General features: G+C 38.3%; 1 protein-coding gene across 1 annotated transcript in view; it reads left to right on the top strand.

Moving 5' to 3' along the window:
* Positions 1 to 239: 239 nt before the first annotated feature.
* The window catches only part of EPC1 (enhancer of polycomb homolog 1), a 66,739-nt gene continuing 51,839 nt past the window's right edge, over positions 240 to 15,139 (top strand). Inside the window, exons 1-2 of the mRNA XM_074156927.1 lie at positions 240 to 383; positions 1,146 to 1,249. The gene's annotated coding sequence lies outside the window, so the exon portion shown is untranslated. The remainder of the gene's footprint in view (positions 384 to 1,145; positions 1,250 to 15,139) is intronic.

Raw genomic sequence — 15,139 nt, 5'->3', positions numbered from 1 at the left:
AGGAAGTTCAAATTACACAGTGATGTAAATTCCCAGTGATTGATGCCCTTTTAAAAACAATAAAAATCCTCGAGAAAGTACAACGCCGGTAAATCTGCTTTACTACCCGCGGCGGCTGGCGGTGCCGTGCGGAGTTTAAGCGATGCATTGTACTTTTCGTGCGGATTTTATTTTGGATTTCTACCACTTCCTGGAGGCCAGGGGGAGGCACAGTGGGAGGAACCAAAAAACTCGGTGCCACAGCCATTTTGTTTGTGGGCAGCATGGTAGAATTCTGTCAGTCAGTATAAGGAGGGGTTTTTAAAACAGTATTTATGGAAAAACTATTCCTGCCATAACGGATGTATCTGTTGAATTTAGTGTTAATTTAGTTCTTTCATAAGGTAGGTATTTATATTTGTAAGTAAATGGAGTATTTGCTGGGATTCGAGCCTCCCCACTTTCCAGGAATCATGGAATTTGTTTCAGGCATGACTGGCTGTTTCAGCTGCGGCGAGGCTGCCGAAGTGCGGCGGGGCCGGGGTGCCCGATGCCGCGGGGAGAGGCGAAGGGATGCGCTGATCGGCAGAAACTTGCTGCGGGGTCGGGAGTGGGGGCTGGGCCGGGGGGGGGGAGGGAAAACGGCAAAGTCTCGGAATTATTTTCTCCAGCTGTCTTTCTTTATTAATTCTCAAGAGGCGGCTGCTCCCATTGAAGGGAGGGATGAGGCGAAGGAAGGGGGGGGGTGTTGCGTGAAGCGAGCCGTAGTTTTGCAGTGTCACCGAAAACCAGCGCTAGACTTTGGTCCTGTGTGTTTCAAAGGCGGGTGTAAAATGGCACACTGCATTTTTCCAGGCGGCGGTAGCGGCGGCGGGGGGAGCCCTGGCCGGGGGAGTCGGGGGGGATCAGCGGGGCCCACCGAGCCGCCGCCGGCCCCGGCAAAGTTGTGACCCCGGCGGCGCCGGGCTCGCCCGCCCCGGCTGCTCCATCGCCCGCCGGCATCGCCCGCAGACCCGCGGGGAAGCCGCCTCCTTCCTCACCCGGCGGGGGGAGGAGGAGGAGGAGGAGGAGGAGGAGAGGAGGGGAGAAAAAAAAAAAAAAAGAAGAAGAAAAAAAAAGAGAAAAAAGAAAAGTCTCACTTTTTTGCATTTGCGAAATATTTTAAGGATGTTCGGGGAGCCCTTTGCAGCATGGAGGTGGCTGGTTGTAGGAGAGCGAGTATGCAGTCCATATTGTTACAGCCGTTTTGCAAGGACTGCCTTCTCCGGAGGTAAGTTTGTGGTTTTAACCAAAAATCTTCGTTGTTGCGTTTTTTTGGCGTGTATTAGTGCTGTGGAGGGTTTTCGTTGCGTTGATGAACAAAACGTAGCCTTGTATTTTTCTTAGCTTTGATCTCATGTGTATCCCACCCAGCGATGTCTCCTTAAAATCGACAATTACTGAAGTCAGTTTTGTTTCCTCTTTAAAATTTTATATACGCGAAGCTTAACAGCAATTTAAGTTCAATTTAAGAGTATAAGAAGTCAGATATTTTCGAGATGGACTTGTTTTTTTGGTGGGTTTTTTTTTTTGATTCTGGCTTTTTGTTTCGGGGGTTTCTTTACCGAGTAATAAACGGATCCAGGACCAAATATGTGACTGCCTTTATGAATATAATGCAGCTTTAATATATAAAGGAGCATATAATGTTGCTGCCTATATGGTCTGGCCGTGGCTAAAAGAGTTTACAATGCCATTTGTGATGGCTCTTGATGGATTACTTTGGTCTAAAGTACTGGTGAAAACTGCCCTTGGTATGGTGAAGGTGGAGATTGACATAAGAGGGTTTATATTAAGTTATGTGTCTTATTAACAGTGACCTTTTTATTTGTAAATTAGCGCTCTTGTGGCAATTAGCTTAAAGCATTAGTTATATAAAGGTTCTTATTTCACCACACTTCATTTAAATGGTTTGGTGTTTTGGGGGGGGGGGGGGGGGCGGGGGGGGACGAGTGGTTGGTTTGTTTGATCTTTTTCCTCCAAGAAGGTACATTTGGGAGACATTTTGTAATTTTTGGCATTTTTCTGGGCGCTTTTTTTTTTCTTTTTTCTTTTTTTTTTTTTTTTTCTTCACACGGTGGGAGATCTTTTTTGTTTTGCACTGGTCTGTGCTGGTGGCGCTGTGGGGCTCCGGAACGATCCGTGTCCCCGGCTCTAACGGGGGAGGGGACCGGGGAGGGGGGCAGAGAAAGGTGGGGCACGGTTTGATCTATTGTATCTTTTCCTTTTCTCTGTATCAACAGTAACGGCAGATCAGTTAGAAAGAGGATTAAATTGTATCCCTGAAAAATTGTAGTGTTGCATGAACTATGGCCCGGAACAGGCATGACCTCACCCTTTTGCTGGTTTGTGTAAATGAAGCAGATTTTTTAATTTTTTTTTTTTTTTTTTTCCAATCCTGTACCTAGAGACCAGTTTTCTTCAGTAACGAGATTTTTTTCGGCCCCACCCCCAAAATGATTTCACAGTGGCTGCAGATGAAAGGGTTTTAAAATGATTTTTACATACAATATGGAAGGCTTTGGGACACATTTATTGTGCAACTCCTCCATTGTTTGCTTGTTGTGAAGTTAAAGGTTATATTCAGCGCTGGGAATTAAACCCTAAGGTCCCTCTTGCTCGTGTGCTCGCATATGCAGATTTCTTGTTGAGGTCTGGAGGAGTTTAGGTTTTTTGTGTGTGTGTGAAGGTGGGATTGTAAAGAAGGGAAAACCTAACGTAATCCTTCAGATTGTAACAGGATTCACCTGACGTGGGTGGGTTTTTCCTTTCCTGTTGCTAACCAGAGCGTGCGTTTTACCTGTATTTATAAAGAGATATATATTAACATGTGTTGTTTTTCTTTTGTTACAACCAACAGATCACCTCGGTTAAGGGCAGATGTTTTAGGAGGCTTTCTGCTAACATCCATATTAGGTGCTTAAGAAAACAGAAGTGATTAATGTTCGAAGAAAGTGGGTGGGAAGAGATAGAGGAGCCTATGATCAGAGCGTGTATTAGAAAATTCAACAGGTTCAGGAATAAATTCAACAATAAATTTAACATGTTTTTAAGGAATCAATGTGCCTATTATTTTGGAGTGACATGAAGCTGATCATTTTAGAGACTTTTACATCTATTTTACATTTCAATGTCCTCATTATTTTCAAGGAATAAATTTTACAAATACTGGACTGTTTGAAACAGTCTCTAAACTTCTCATGAACATTTTAATCTTCAAAAATGCATTTAGATTTTGTTTTTAAAGGAAGTTTGCTCATTAAGTTATTTAGTTTTATGGAAACTGATACACAATTTCAAGCAGATTTCTATAATGATGTCTTGTTTGTTTGTTTTGTTAAAAGAAGGTAAAACTTACTTCCATCTTAGGTAAATACATCTTGTAAAATTCATCCAGTAAAAGACATCAATACCCAAGAGAGCAGTCAGCTTTCACCATCTCTCCTCTGTCATACAAGATCTACTTTTATGAAGACTTGGCTGGAGCAGTCCCATTGGCCTCTGGTAGTGCAATGTGACCGTTAAGAGTTGTATCAGGACACTGAAGGTGTTAGGTCTTGAGGACAAGAATCAAGATATGGGCCCTCTGGGAACATGTGGATTTTGGACATCTTTCATCTCTGGGACCTGATCGCTAGGTCACAAGGTTGGCATTTTGGGTTATGCCAATGGAAGTAGAGCTGATTTTTGATGAATCTATTACAATAATTATAAATCTTAGGGAAGCACTGGGTTATTTACATCTGAGTAATTCCAATAGAACTTTCATTTTCTTCTTTACATCATGTAGACCAATGTTCAGTTTGCTCATCCATGGACAACGGTACTGAGCAAATGATAAATTACTGAAGGTAATTTCATGGTTCTGCTCTTCTTGTCATCCTGGACTATGAAAGTGGTGATTTCTTGTGACTTCAGCCTGTGCACGCAGACCATGAATGACCTGATTGCTAGTGGTCTTGCTGCTCAGAGGCAGCTTCTAGCTCAGTGAAGTCAGCAAGAACGTGAATGCTGAATAGAAACTTGCTTCACACTTGCTCTTCTTTCTCCCATTCAGTTGGGGCCACTGTTTAATATTGGTTATGGTTTTGCAACTTTGATGCCGAGTCTGACAAAAGTGTCTGTCTCACTCATTCCAAGAAGTCATATGGTGAGGGAAGTGCTGATGTTTTGCAATTCAGCAGTTCCCTTGCTTCTCTCCTGCTTCCTTTCTGAGCCATTGTTGAACAAGAAATAGTTCCCAGCAGATGTGTTGCCAATAAGGAATAAGAATTGGTTAAGATTTAGCATCGTCGCAAAGCTAAATAGCAACTAATTTACCTCCTGCATCGTCTGCAGAAATGCCTGGAAGAGTCATTACTGAGGGGTGGCTCTGTCTTGATTGTGTGTTTTCACCATCCTGATCCTTCTGAAATGCCTGTGGAATACCAGGACCTAAACCATAAGAGATAATTTTTTTCTGTTTTTTTTTTCCTTGGTGGGTTTCATAATTTTGTCCCCTACATATCCTTCCCTTTCTAATATGGCAAAACTAGTATATCCTTCTAGTACAGTTTCCCTTTTACCTAGAAACTCTATATAGACTCCATACACCTTTCAAAAGTATTTGGCTCTCCTGGCTTAAAACTATTTGAACTACAGCATCCTACTGTAAGCCAAATAATCTTTTCCAAGATCTTAACTCATCCTGACTGACCAAAATGTTCTGTGTGCCTTCATGACATTCCTCCAACCAATATTACTAGCATTATATACTCAACTAAGAGGCTCAGGGTAAAGATGGGTGTCTGTCTAAAGTTGTCACAGAAGTGCAGATGTGTAGATCCCAGGCAGATTTAACCAGCTTCCAAAGTTAGGCAATAATAACGTGAAGACAGTTCCCCAGATGTGTGCTAGTGGTATAAAAGAACATCATTTGGGACTCGGTTCAAACAAAAGCCGTAACTCCTGTTTCATTCACTCATATATCACTGTGTTCTCTATTTTCCTACAGGTGATAACATGTCTTGGCAGCTGGGACTCCTGGTTGTTCCCTTTTGAGGGTTCTAAACTATTCATTGTTTCCTTGATTCAACACTCGACAAGGTTTCAGGAGATGGAGGGGGGAAGGTACCTTTATGCTCTGAACCTTGTGACATAGTCTTGTTTCTCACTGTCCTTATTTCATGACTTTGCTATCTGTAGCACTCCACATCATACGTCAGCATCAAGTTATAGCATTTTTTTACAACTTGCTTCAAGGGTCACCTGTTTCCCAGCTGTGAACAAAGGATGATGTATTTCTTGCTTGCTTCAGACTCTCATCTTCTAGAAAGTTAGGTGTCTCCACATCTCTTCCAGACTGGTATTTGCACGGCTTTTCAGTGTTATGAAATGATCTGCTCTACCTCCTGTATGCCAGAGGAAACCATTCTGGTTAGCGCATCCTTCCACCTTTTAGCATTCTTCATATTTTTCCTTTTCTATCAGGTCGCCGAAGAAGTTAATTCCCATTGTAGTGAAGTGATCCAAATCCTTGAGACAATCCTAAATTTTAAATGCTTTAGAAAATATATGGGGGGATGGCGGGGAGGGAAGGTGAATATCAGTGCTTTGGAACAGAATTTCTGGCTTGCTGTTGTGAGCAACAAAGTATGCCTCGGACACGTGTTATCACATACCAGTGGCTTCAGGGCCCATGAGCTTCTTTATATTCTTAGCTAAATCATGTTTCCAGGATATCGTGTTACCGCTGGACTGCCCTTTGGCCCCAGGAGCAAGATAACACCAATACTACAAATTTCCTTAATAGGATGTTTTGCTCCTAAATTCCCTACAGATAATAGCTAGAGCCTAAAATTGGTGGTCAGGATTTGACCATTAAAGGAGGTATTGCAGTGCTTAAAAAATGAGTACATTTGCTAAAAAATTGTTCTTTCTCCTTATCTCCCTGAATAAACACCAGAGAGAGATGGGAACTGCCAAATAACATGTGAGTACTTGCCTTTACCAGCTGTGCAGGGAGTTGAGATGCTGTGATGGAGGTCCCAGTCGGTAGATGGAAAGTTGCTGAGAGGCATAAACCACCCTAAAATAGAAAACAAAGTTATGGATGCCAATGGCTGTTGGTTTGAGCATCAGTAAAAACAGCAAGAGCTCTAAAAGCTAGGCCTTCTCCAGTCTGTGGGAATGCAAACCTGGAGCAAATGGTTTCAAATGATGGGACGCTAACTCTCCATCTTCTGTTGTTGAAGACAACTAGGACAGCTTTGGAGTGAAAAATGTTAGGGAAAGGGAAAAGGAGTTAGCTTTTACACTGTGGTGAGCACTGGGATTCCCAGAGCAAGACGGAAAGAGGTGGGATGGATGTCATCCCTGATCCCAGGGCTACTTCATGGATTTTACTCAGTAATGTTTAAATGCAAAATGTAGGAAGCTCCAGGAACAGCAAGCAGAACCAAGGACTTGTTTCTCTCTTTTTGTCAGGTTCCATTTTGGTTTTTTTCTGGGACCTGTGCTTACAAGTGTATGGTTAGATATCTAGGTAATGAGCCTGTAAGGTGGTGTTAACTCATGCTTCAGTGGATTAACAGTAAACGGTGCTTCTAAGTAAATTGGAATCACTGTATTGTAAACACTTAATGTAGAAATTTCTTCACCTGACTTTAGAATGGTGGTGTTAAATCTGTAATCCTAGTCATTGAAAAGAAACAGGTCAAGTAAATCATATCTTTAAAAAACAAACAACAAAAAGACCCCAACAAAAAAAAAGACCAAATGAAATTTTGGATGTCTGCTGTGATACGAACCATATTTTAAATTTCACTGATTATCCTGATCAGATCTTCACCTGCCTAGTATGACTAGCTCAGATGTGAACATCCTCAGTCAGATAAATCACATGCCACAATGTTTGCTTATTCTGACTTGTGCATGATTTAGGTATTGAAAAGTTAGTTCTTAAAGCTCTGAAGGGGAGAGAAGGTTAAGAAACTTGCTAAATGGAAGCAAGACCTCCCTGACCTCACAGGTGTGTGCATCTTGAATATTCACTAACACAAATAAGAGAGAATTTTCCATGTTTGTTCAAACAGACTTAAATCCCCAGGTGATTCTGATCTGGGCCTTTCAGCACTATAGGGATCCCTTAGGTCCTTTATCTGTTTACTAAAAATCTTGGTGCTACCATAACCTGATGACTAAAAGTATAATTTCTTCAAAGAGTCTTTTTACCTGACAGCTTTTCATCTGTAATGCCAGGCATAGACAGGGCAGGTTACCTGGATGAATTGGTTCAGAGGGGTTTTTCTTTACAGAGAAGTGATGTTATTTGTGATGGTCTTAAAGGTATCCATACAAGACAGAATAACTTGATGCCTTTAGATAATGTGATTCTTTATTCACAATTCAAGAAAAGTGCCACAATCAGCATCTCTTAAGGAGAAGCCATGCTGGATAACAGAGGGGAAGAATCTCACGCCTGATGACTCCGCAAACACACATTCTGTTTGGCCTGTATCCATTTGTAATCATGCAACAAATGAAGATTCTGTAAGAAAGTATTATGATTTCTTTTGTCATCTCTGAACCAATTTCCAAGCTAAAAATTGGGTATGGCAGGAATCTGTGGGACTTGGAAGTTCTAGTCAAGCAGACTTTAAGATGAGTTACTTAGATGAGAGAAACTGTTTTCCTTCTTATCTTTTATGTTCTCCCCTGATTTTATATTTTCTTTTTAATTAGGTCATGTCCTTTTCTGCTAATACCCTTCTTGAGTTGCTTACAAATCAGATGAAGTTCAGCAGGCTTGTCACTTGTGACCACCAGCTGGCTTGCGCACAGGCCCCTGTGTTAATGACAGTGGTCTTTCTTCTCTTGGACAGGTCAAGACTGTCAGACAACAGTAAAACGAACACTTTCTTTAATAAGAGAGTAAGAATGGAGTGTCTGTATCGGAGAGGGGTGAGGGGGTGAAAGCCTCAACTGCTTGTACTCTAAGTGATTTGAGAAAACTACTTTCCACTTGGTAGTGTTTCTTAGGGTGCCCTTACAGCAGATTTAGGGATTTCACCGGGCAGGGGGAGAAGAAAATGCCAATGATATCACATCAGCTTGGGTTTTCTGAGGTCACCTACATTAGATACATAGAGAAAATGATCTAATCTGATTTCTCTATCTTTCTTCTCCAGGTAACTTCGTATTTCCATCTAAACCGAAACATTTTCCCTCTCAATGTCTGCCCAACCCTCACAAGCTTTTTGCATTCTCTAAATGTTGAAAGGCCTCTGAATATGTATTTTCTTCAGATTTTCGGAGTTTTCAATTTTTATGCCTCTGATGCTACCATTAAAAAAAAAAAAACTGAAACGCTCAAATCAGTTTTGTATTCATATCTAGCCTCCTCTGCTGGATATATATATTCAAACTTAGTTCATTAGCTTTCTTCACAAAAAAAACCCAGTGCTATTAATTAGAGCTTCCTGAAGTGTGTATCTAAGTGTTTGGTTATAAATATAATAATGAGTAATTGTATCCCAGAATACAAATAATATCTCTACAGCATTCTATCTTATGCTTTATTTAGAAGTATAAATCGAACTAGTGTGTAGGTAAAGGAATCCACATCTGAAGTTGAAAGATTTTTTTTTTTTTGTGTTCTTGCAAAACATCGGACTTTTGAAATCCAAAAGCTAAGTAAGTTGTGGTTTTTTTCCTTTTATCTTAAGTAAAGATGGTATAGACTGTATTAGATACTTAATAACACAATCCTATTGACTTGGTCTGCAGGTGCATAGGTAGATCCCACTAACATTAAAAAAAAAAAAAAAAGAAAGCTTTCCCACCCAGCCCAATCTAAACATATGTATTAGGAAATGCCTCTTCATGCCAAGATGAAAGTATACTTCCCTGCACCAAAAGACTTCTGAAGCCTAGCTAATTCCTATCTAGGTATAAATCAATATTTTCCTGAATTGCCTGAGGCAAGCAGATACACTATTTTCATTCTGATTCATAAAGCATTTGATGTTATAGGGTAGATATCAGACTAGAACTCCACATTATTTAACATCAGCAATATAATTCTGAAGTTCTGCAAATACTTGGTTATACTATACAGAAGCTCCGAAGCACTTGAAACAATTTTCATAGATTGACGTGTAAGATAGAAATCCTACCTTGGGAGTGTAAGGTGTTAAAGTAGATTATTTATTTTAAAAGCAAAATTTAAGAAGTTAGAGAATATGAGCTTACCTGGATTGAATTTACTGTATATTTGCACATACATACAGCCATGCAATTAACAGTAGTAGTAAATTTTCTAAAGTTATGCACTTGTCCCTAGCGCACTCCTTTATCCTGGGTTAGTGGGTGAACACTGCCAGACTAAGGTTTATGTCATGGTGTGGGGCGTGTGTTTGTGGTGGAGATCTTTTGTTTGGTTGGTTTTACCTTAATGGTCAGCTGAAGGATTCAGGACGGCGTGCATCATTGTGCCTACCATCAAACCTATATACAACCATATTTTCTCTAATTCTGTTCTACAGTTCTAGCCTTTCGCCTTATCCTATGTAGAATATCAATCTATACTTAGCTCTTTGATTAATGAATTAGCAGTTCTTTTGGCAAGAGAAGGTGGGGCTTCTTGATTTGGTTTGGGTTTTTTGGGTTTTGTTTTGGTTTGGTTTTATTTGCTTTTTTCTTTTTTTTTCTTTTTTTTTTTTTTTTCTCTGCAAGCCCAATCCCCAAACTATTGGTCATTTCAGCCTATAGATCACTTATCTTTCAACCCTTACAAGTCTTAGGATGACTATTCTGAATCCAGTAAAACTTACATAGGGAAAGATATATTTCAGTACAGCAGTCTCAGCATAATTTTTGTCTTTTTACCACTGCCATATCTAACAGAATAACTGCTTCCACTATTACGTATTTTCCCTACACACATAAAAACTTAGGCCTCCTGAAGAAGCCATATAAAGGAAACTAATTCTTTTCTACAGTACTAAAGTCTCCCACAGGCCCTTTGTGCTTTCAGATACATTTAAGGCAGGATAATGATGAAATGGGCTCTATCTGTACAGGTGATGTTGGGAAAAATGTTGAGTCTGTAAAATAATAATCCTAAATCATTAGTTCCTCTTGCAGTCTTTCTGCTCCTCCTATGGGGGCAACTGCCTCCACCATCTTTAGGAGCTTAGCTATAGTTGCAAAAGTAGAAATGTGGTAATAGCTTTCTCTGCTCCTCTGTTAGCTTTGTTTCTTCTCAGTAAGAGAATTGCTGGCTAGTGGTTTTTCCTCCCCTTTTGGATATTACTCAGTGGCATAACACCTCTCAGGTTCAGACAGTTTCCCTGAGGACGCTGGACTCTACTTTTGAGTATGTATGGCTGACAACATGTTCCCCAAGGAAGATTACACCATTAAATTGGCATCTAACTCCTTTCACCTTCCACACATGGAAAAATACTCCCTGTTATATATGTACTTGAAACTATAAAACCCTACCCATACACAGTGATACGTAATCGGTCTGAAAGAAAATAAGACATGCTTCACTTACAGATTAATTCAGACACTAGTCTTGTAGGCAAAGGTTTTCAAATATAGCATATGACAGTATCACTGTTTTGAGTGCATATTAAACTGCATATACAGTTTTATCACTTTCAAATCCTTTTTACATGTCTTATGGCTCCAGACTACTGTATTCTGTAGCCTCCACAAAGTGGATCATGTGAAGGAAGAGGGTAATGGCAATAAGCTGTAGCTACTGGGGGAACATAATTTCTAACACGGATCTTTTCAAGTGGCTTTTCTTGGATTTATGTAGTTGGGGGGGGTGGTGGTTTGTTTTTTCTGAGTTGTCAAAGTATCTCATCAGATTCCCATTTGGTACTCACTGCAGCTTCAGGAGCAACTGTGCTGATACAAACGAAGGGGCAGTGGAGCTACAGGGGAGAAAGAATGAACGGCAGAGCAGAAAGCGGGACCACAGTATCTTAAACCAATACTGTAAACAAAGGCAACACATTACAAAGCGATAGTCTCAGGCAGAGAGCCTGAGAAATGACACAACTGTTGTTCATTTCAGCCTATCTTGTTTTTGTCAGCATTACCTAATGCTAAATAATGTTGCCTTGTTATTTCCTGTATGTAGTTTTTAAACATGAAACCCATTGATCACATAGCAATTCCTTACCCAGTTGTATGTTGTAAGTATGGCTGCTTGCAACAAAGTGTTAAAACTTCAGATGTTGTTGCAAGAAAGACAACTTCTCTGTTTCTGTTCTGAGTGTTTAGGACATAGCTAGTTTTTTATGCTGCTTTACTGGTCATTTCTAGTAACGTACCTCTCACAAGAACAGCAGTCATTGGTTTTATAGTGGAAAAAATCACATGCTTGTGTTAACACTTCTGAGCTGCTTGTTTTACCAGGCTGTTGTATCTCCAAATTTAAACTTTTTTTTAGGCAGCTTTGGAATCTAAAAGATCTTATTTACTTACTAGCTGTTGAACAATAACAGAAATATGAGAATAAATGCAGTATTATCCCTTCTCATTTCTGTTTGGTGTTCTGCAGTGTAAATTGGATGTGCCTACAAAAAATAAAAGGTAACTAAAAGATTTGGCCATGCAGTACATTTACCTACCAGTTCACTACAGAAACAAAAATAATATATATAAAACATAAATTACTTTCCTCTCATTGAGACAAGAATTGAGGAAGAGATTTACTTGGTCACTGCTTCAAATTATGATTCAGAAAGGTACAAAGCTTGTTTGAAGCTTATTGCATCTCAACCATGAACACCCAAAATATTTAAGTGAATATATCACACCATTCTTTGAGATGCCAAAGCTATGAAACACTAAATTATCTTTCAAAAGAATGGCAGAAGTTATCACAAAGGCATTCTACACCAGTTTTGTAGTATGGTGTCTGAACTCTTTAAATATGTTTGACAGCTCTACTATCTCTTTAAAACAGGCAGTTGACACCAGCAAATGAGGTGAAATTCACTATGAAATACATCAGTTTGTTTATAGTTTAAATCTTTATGCTGTTAAGATAATTTCTGTATGCATCTACTTACTACTGGAATGCGATATTTCATAAAATAATGAAGAACCTCCAGTGTCATATTTGCCTATACTTATCTCATTTTAATCCAAATTCCAGGTAGCTCACTGGGATGATTTAAAACAATATGGATATTTGTAATGTTATAAAACATAAATAAGCAAACAAAAAAGATAGCCAAGAAACAAATTTGAACAGAAGCATTGCTAGCAAATGTAAAACAGGAATAGACATAAAGAATTCATAATAGCTTACTACAGATCAAGAAAGCCACCTATATCTTTCCAAATACCCCTAAGAGTAAGTCTTCCTGGAAAGAAACCTGAGTATGGTAACTTCATACTTTCTTAATACTTGGTTAGAAAACTTTCCCATATGAAAGTGGGAAAAAAATAGACCAGTAATACTTTTTATCAGTTCAGAGTAGTCAGCATTTATAGAGATAAAGGGCAAAAAACAGGTCAACAAAATTGCTATATAAATAAATCATGAGTTAGTGAGCTCTACAACAGTAGAAGCAGGGTGTAAAGTAGTCCCAGAGTGAGAAAAATGAAAAATTGCAAATATATGGATATGTTAGTGTATAGTTTAGTGTACTCTTCATATTCCTCAGTTCATGAAAATATGGTATTAACTTCTGTATGTAAGAACAATTTTTCAATGGTTGACAAATGAGAAACATGTCTTACCTTTAACATGCTCTATTTTTAATTGTTGACTACTACAGTTTAAGTAGGTACAAGAAAAGCATGGCCAGAGAAAATGAATGTATGTAAGGAGTCAAATGTACTTGATTTCTAATCCCAGTTTGACTCTGGATTTCAGTGTATCATTATTTTGGGGGGGAGGGGAAGGAAGGAAGAAAGCTTAAAAAAACCCAAAGCAAACAAAACCCCCTCTTCCAGTGAGTCTGGAGAGTGGAATGACATCAGATGTTCACTGTTAATACTATGTATTCCTGTGGATAACTATTTTCCCAAACAAACAGGTTTTCATTAAAAGTAGAAATCTCATATATGCAATATCATCCTTTATACTGTACTTTATTCCAGCCTTTAGCTCCTTTATTTTATACTTGCCTTTTTACATATAATGTATTTAATTGGAGATAAACTCCTAATATATATATATATAAAAAAGAACAAAATTAAAAAAAAAAGTTTTTAAAAAAAGTTTAACAACTGTATCCTAGAATTTTATGTCCTTAAAATACAGAGATGCTTGACTCCAGAAAGCACCAAAACCGACACCCAGTTTAACCTATATTCCCTTTATGCATAGCTATTTTGTGACCAGAACCAATGATTGCTGTTAGAATGGGAGACAGTATGAACCCATATTCAGAAGACTACAATTCATGCTTAAAGAAACTACTGAAAGCCTTTCTTTGACTCAGAGAGGTTTTAAAACACAAAACTAAATAAATACTAACATTTAAAAAAAAAACTTGTCAAATGGTAAACTTGTAAAAACTTGACCAATAGAACTTGCTAACCAAAACAAGTTAGGTTTTTGGGATTCACAAACTTGAGTTAGATGATATCACAAGAGACCCATTTCTGTAGCTGCATGGATCAAGTTATTGGTTCTTAGCCCTTAAATCTAAATACTGAATCTGAATTTAGTATATTTACCTAGCTGATGTACAAAGTTCTTTCATTTTAGTAAAGCTTGTTCTTTTAATGAAGAATTTTGAGATCATAAAAGATGGAGCCTTAAAGAGATGCCTCCAATATTAAAGATCTAATTTGTACAAAAAAAAGAACAGCACTTCAAATTGCCATATTCATTATATTTCAGTTTATTAGTTTTCGGTTTTTAAAACGGACACACAGCACTTTAGTACCACAAATAAGTTTACACCTACTGATTTTTTTACTGAGAGCTAGCAAAGAGTATTTTGGTCATTATGCAAAACATACCAATTTTACATTAACTACCGTCATAGTGCAGTTCTGATGTCTACAAATGTAACGTATTTCAGTTAATGCTACAAAATGGCAAAACTTAAAATATATCTGCATATGATAACTGAAAGGAAGGTAAAATAGAAACATCAGTCTATGTTCTATACTTTTTCCTGTTATCACCTTTACAGAACAGAAATTAGAGCTGATGTATTGTTTTTGAATACCACACTTTTCATCTTACTAGCATATTAATTTAGGTTATTTTGAGGACAAATCAACTTCTGCTACAAAATAGTTAAATGCAATCTGTTTTATTGGCAAAACATTAAAAGCTGATGAGTCTAAGAGTTTCAGGCCAAAACTCTTTCTTAATGCATACTGTCCTGTTTGTATCCAAATGTTATTGTCCATTCTGCTTGCTCTGCACTTTTCTCAAGCCTGTGGTAGGGTTAGAAATGCAAAGGTCAATTAAGGATAAGTTTAAACTTGAATATTCTTTCTTTATAGTTCAGGATACTTTCTACACTCCACTTTTCATTATGTATTGTTTCTCTTTCATCAGTGGAAGTGGCGAGTTATATTTAATGGCCTTATTTTTTGCTTAGCTGCCAGGTATTTCATTTTCATTTAGTGTTTTAGGTCAAAGCCAATCTATGATAGCAGGTTTTTTTGTTTGGTTTCCTCCTTTTTTGCTCATCACCTTATCTGTCTGACAATTGCATAAACTAAATTATTCAGTATTTGTAGAAAACTCTGTAGAATTTTAATGTGCAATTTATTTTAGGATTACTTTAGAATTACTTATTCTAGCTAGTGTGTGCTTTAAGCATTAAAATCAGCCCAAAAAGCAATATGCAATTTTAATATTTAGTTCTGATGTAACTACTGAAATACAAATGAATACAATGATATTCCTTAGTTCATGCCACTCTCCTTTAAAAAAAAAAATTTATTCTCCCTAGCAGCTGCCTTCCACTGCATTACCCATTTGTAATACAGATAGAATTTCCTGTCCCAGAGAGGTTGTGAAGCTAAACAGCTTGCAGGTGAAACAGTTTGGGACACCTATGGGGAAGTCAGACATGCAAATAGTTGTTTTGAAACTGCTGTTAATAACTGTATCTAGCAATATTTCATCCAGTGGCTAAGA

The sequence above is a fragment of the Numenius arquata genome, chromosome 12, assembly GCF_964106895.1.
Source record: "Numenius arquata chromosome 12, bNumArq3.hap1.1, whole genome shotgun sequence".
Taxonomy (NCBI): Eukaryota; Metazoa; Chordata; class Aves; order Charadriiformes; family Scolopacidae; genus Numenius; species Numenius arquata.
This window is presented reverse-complemented; position numbering and strand designations above follow the sequence as displayed.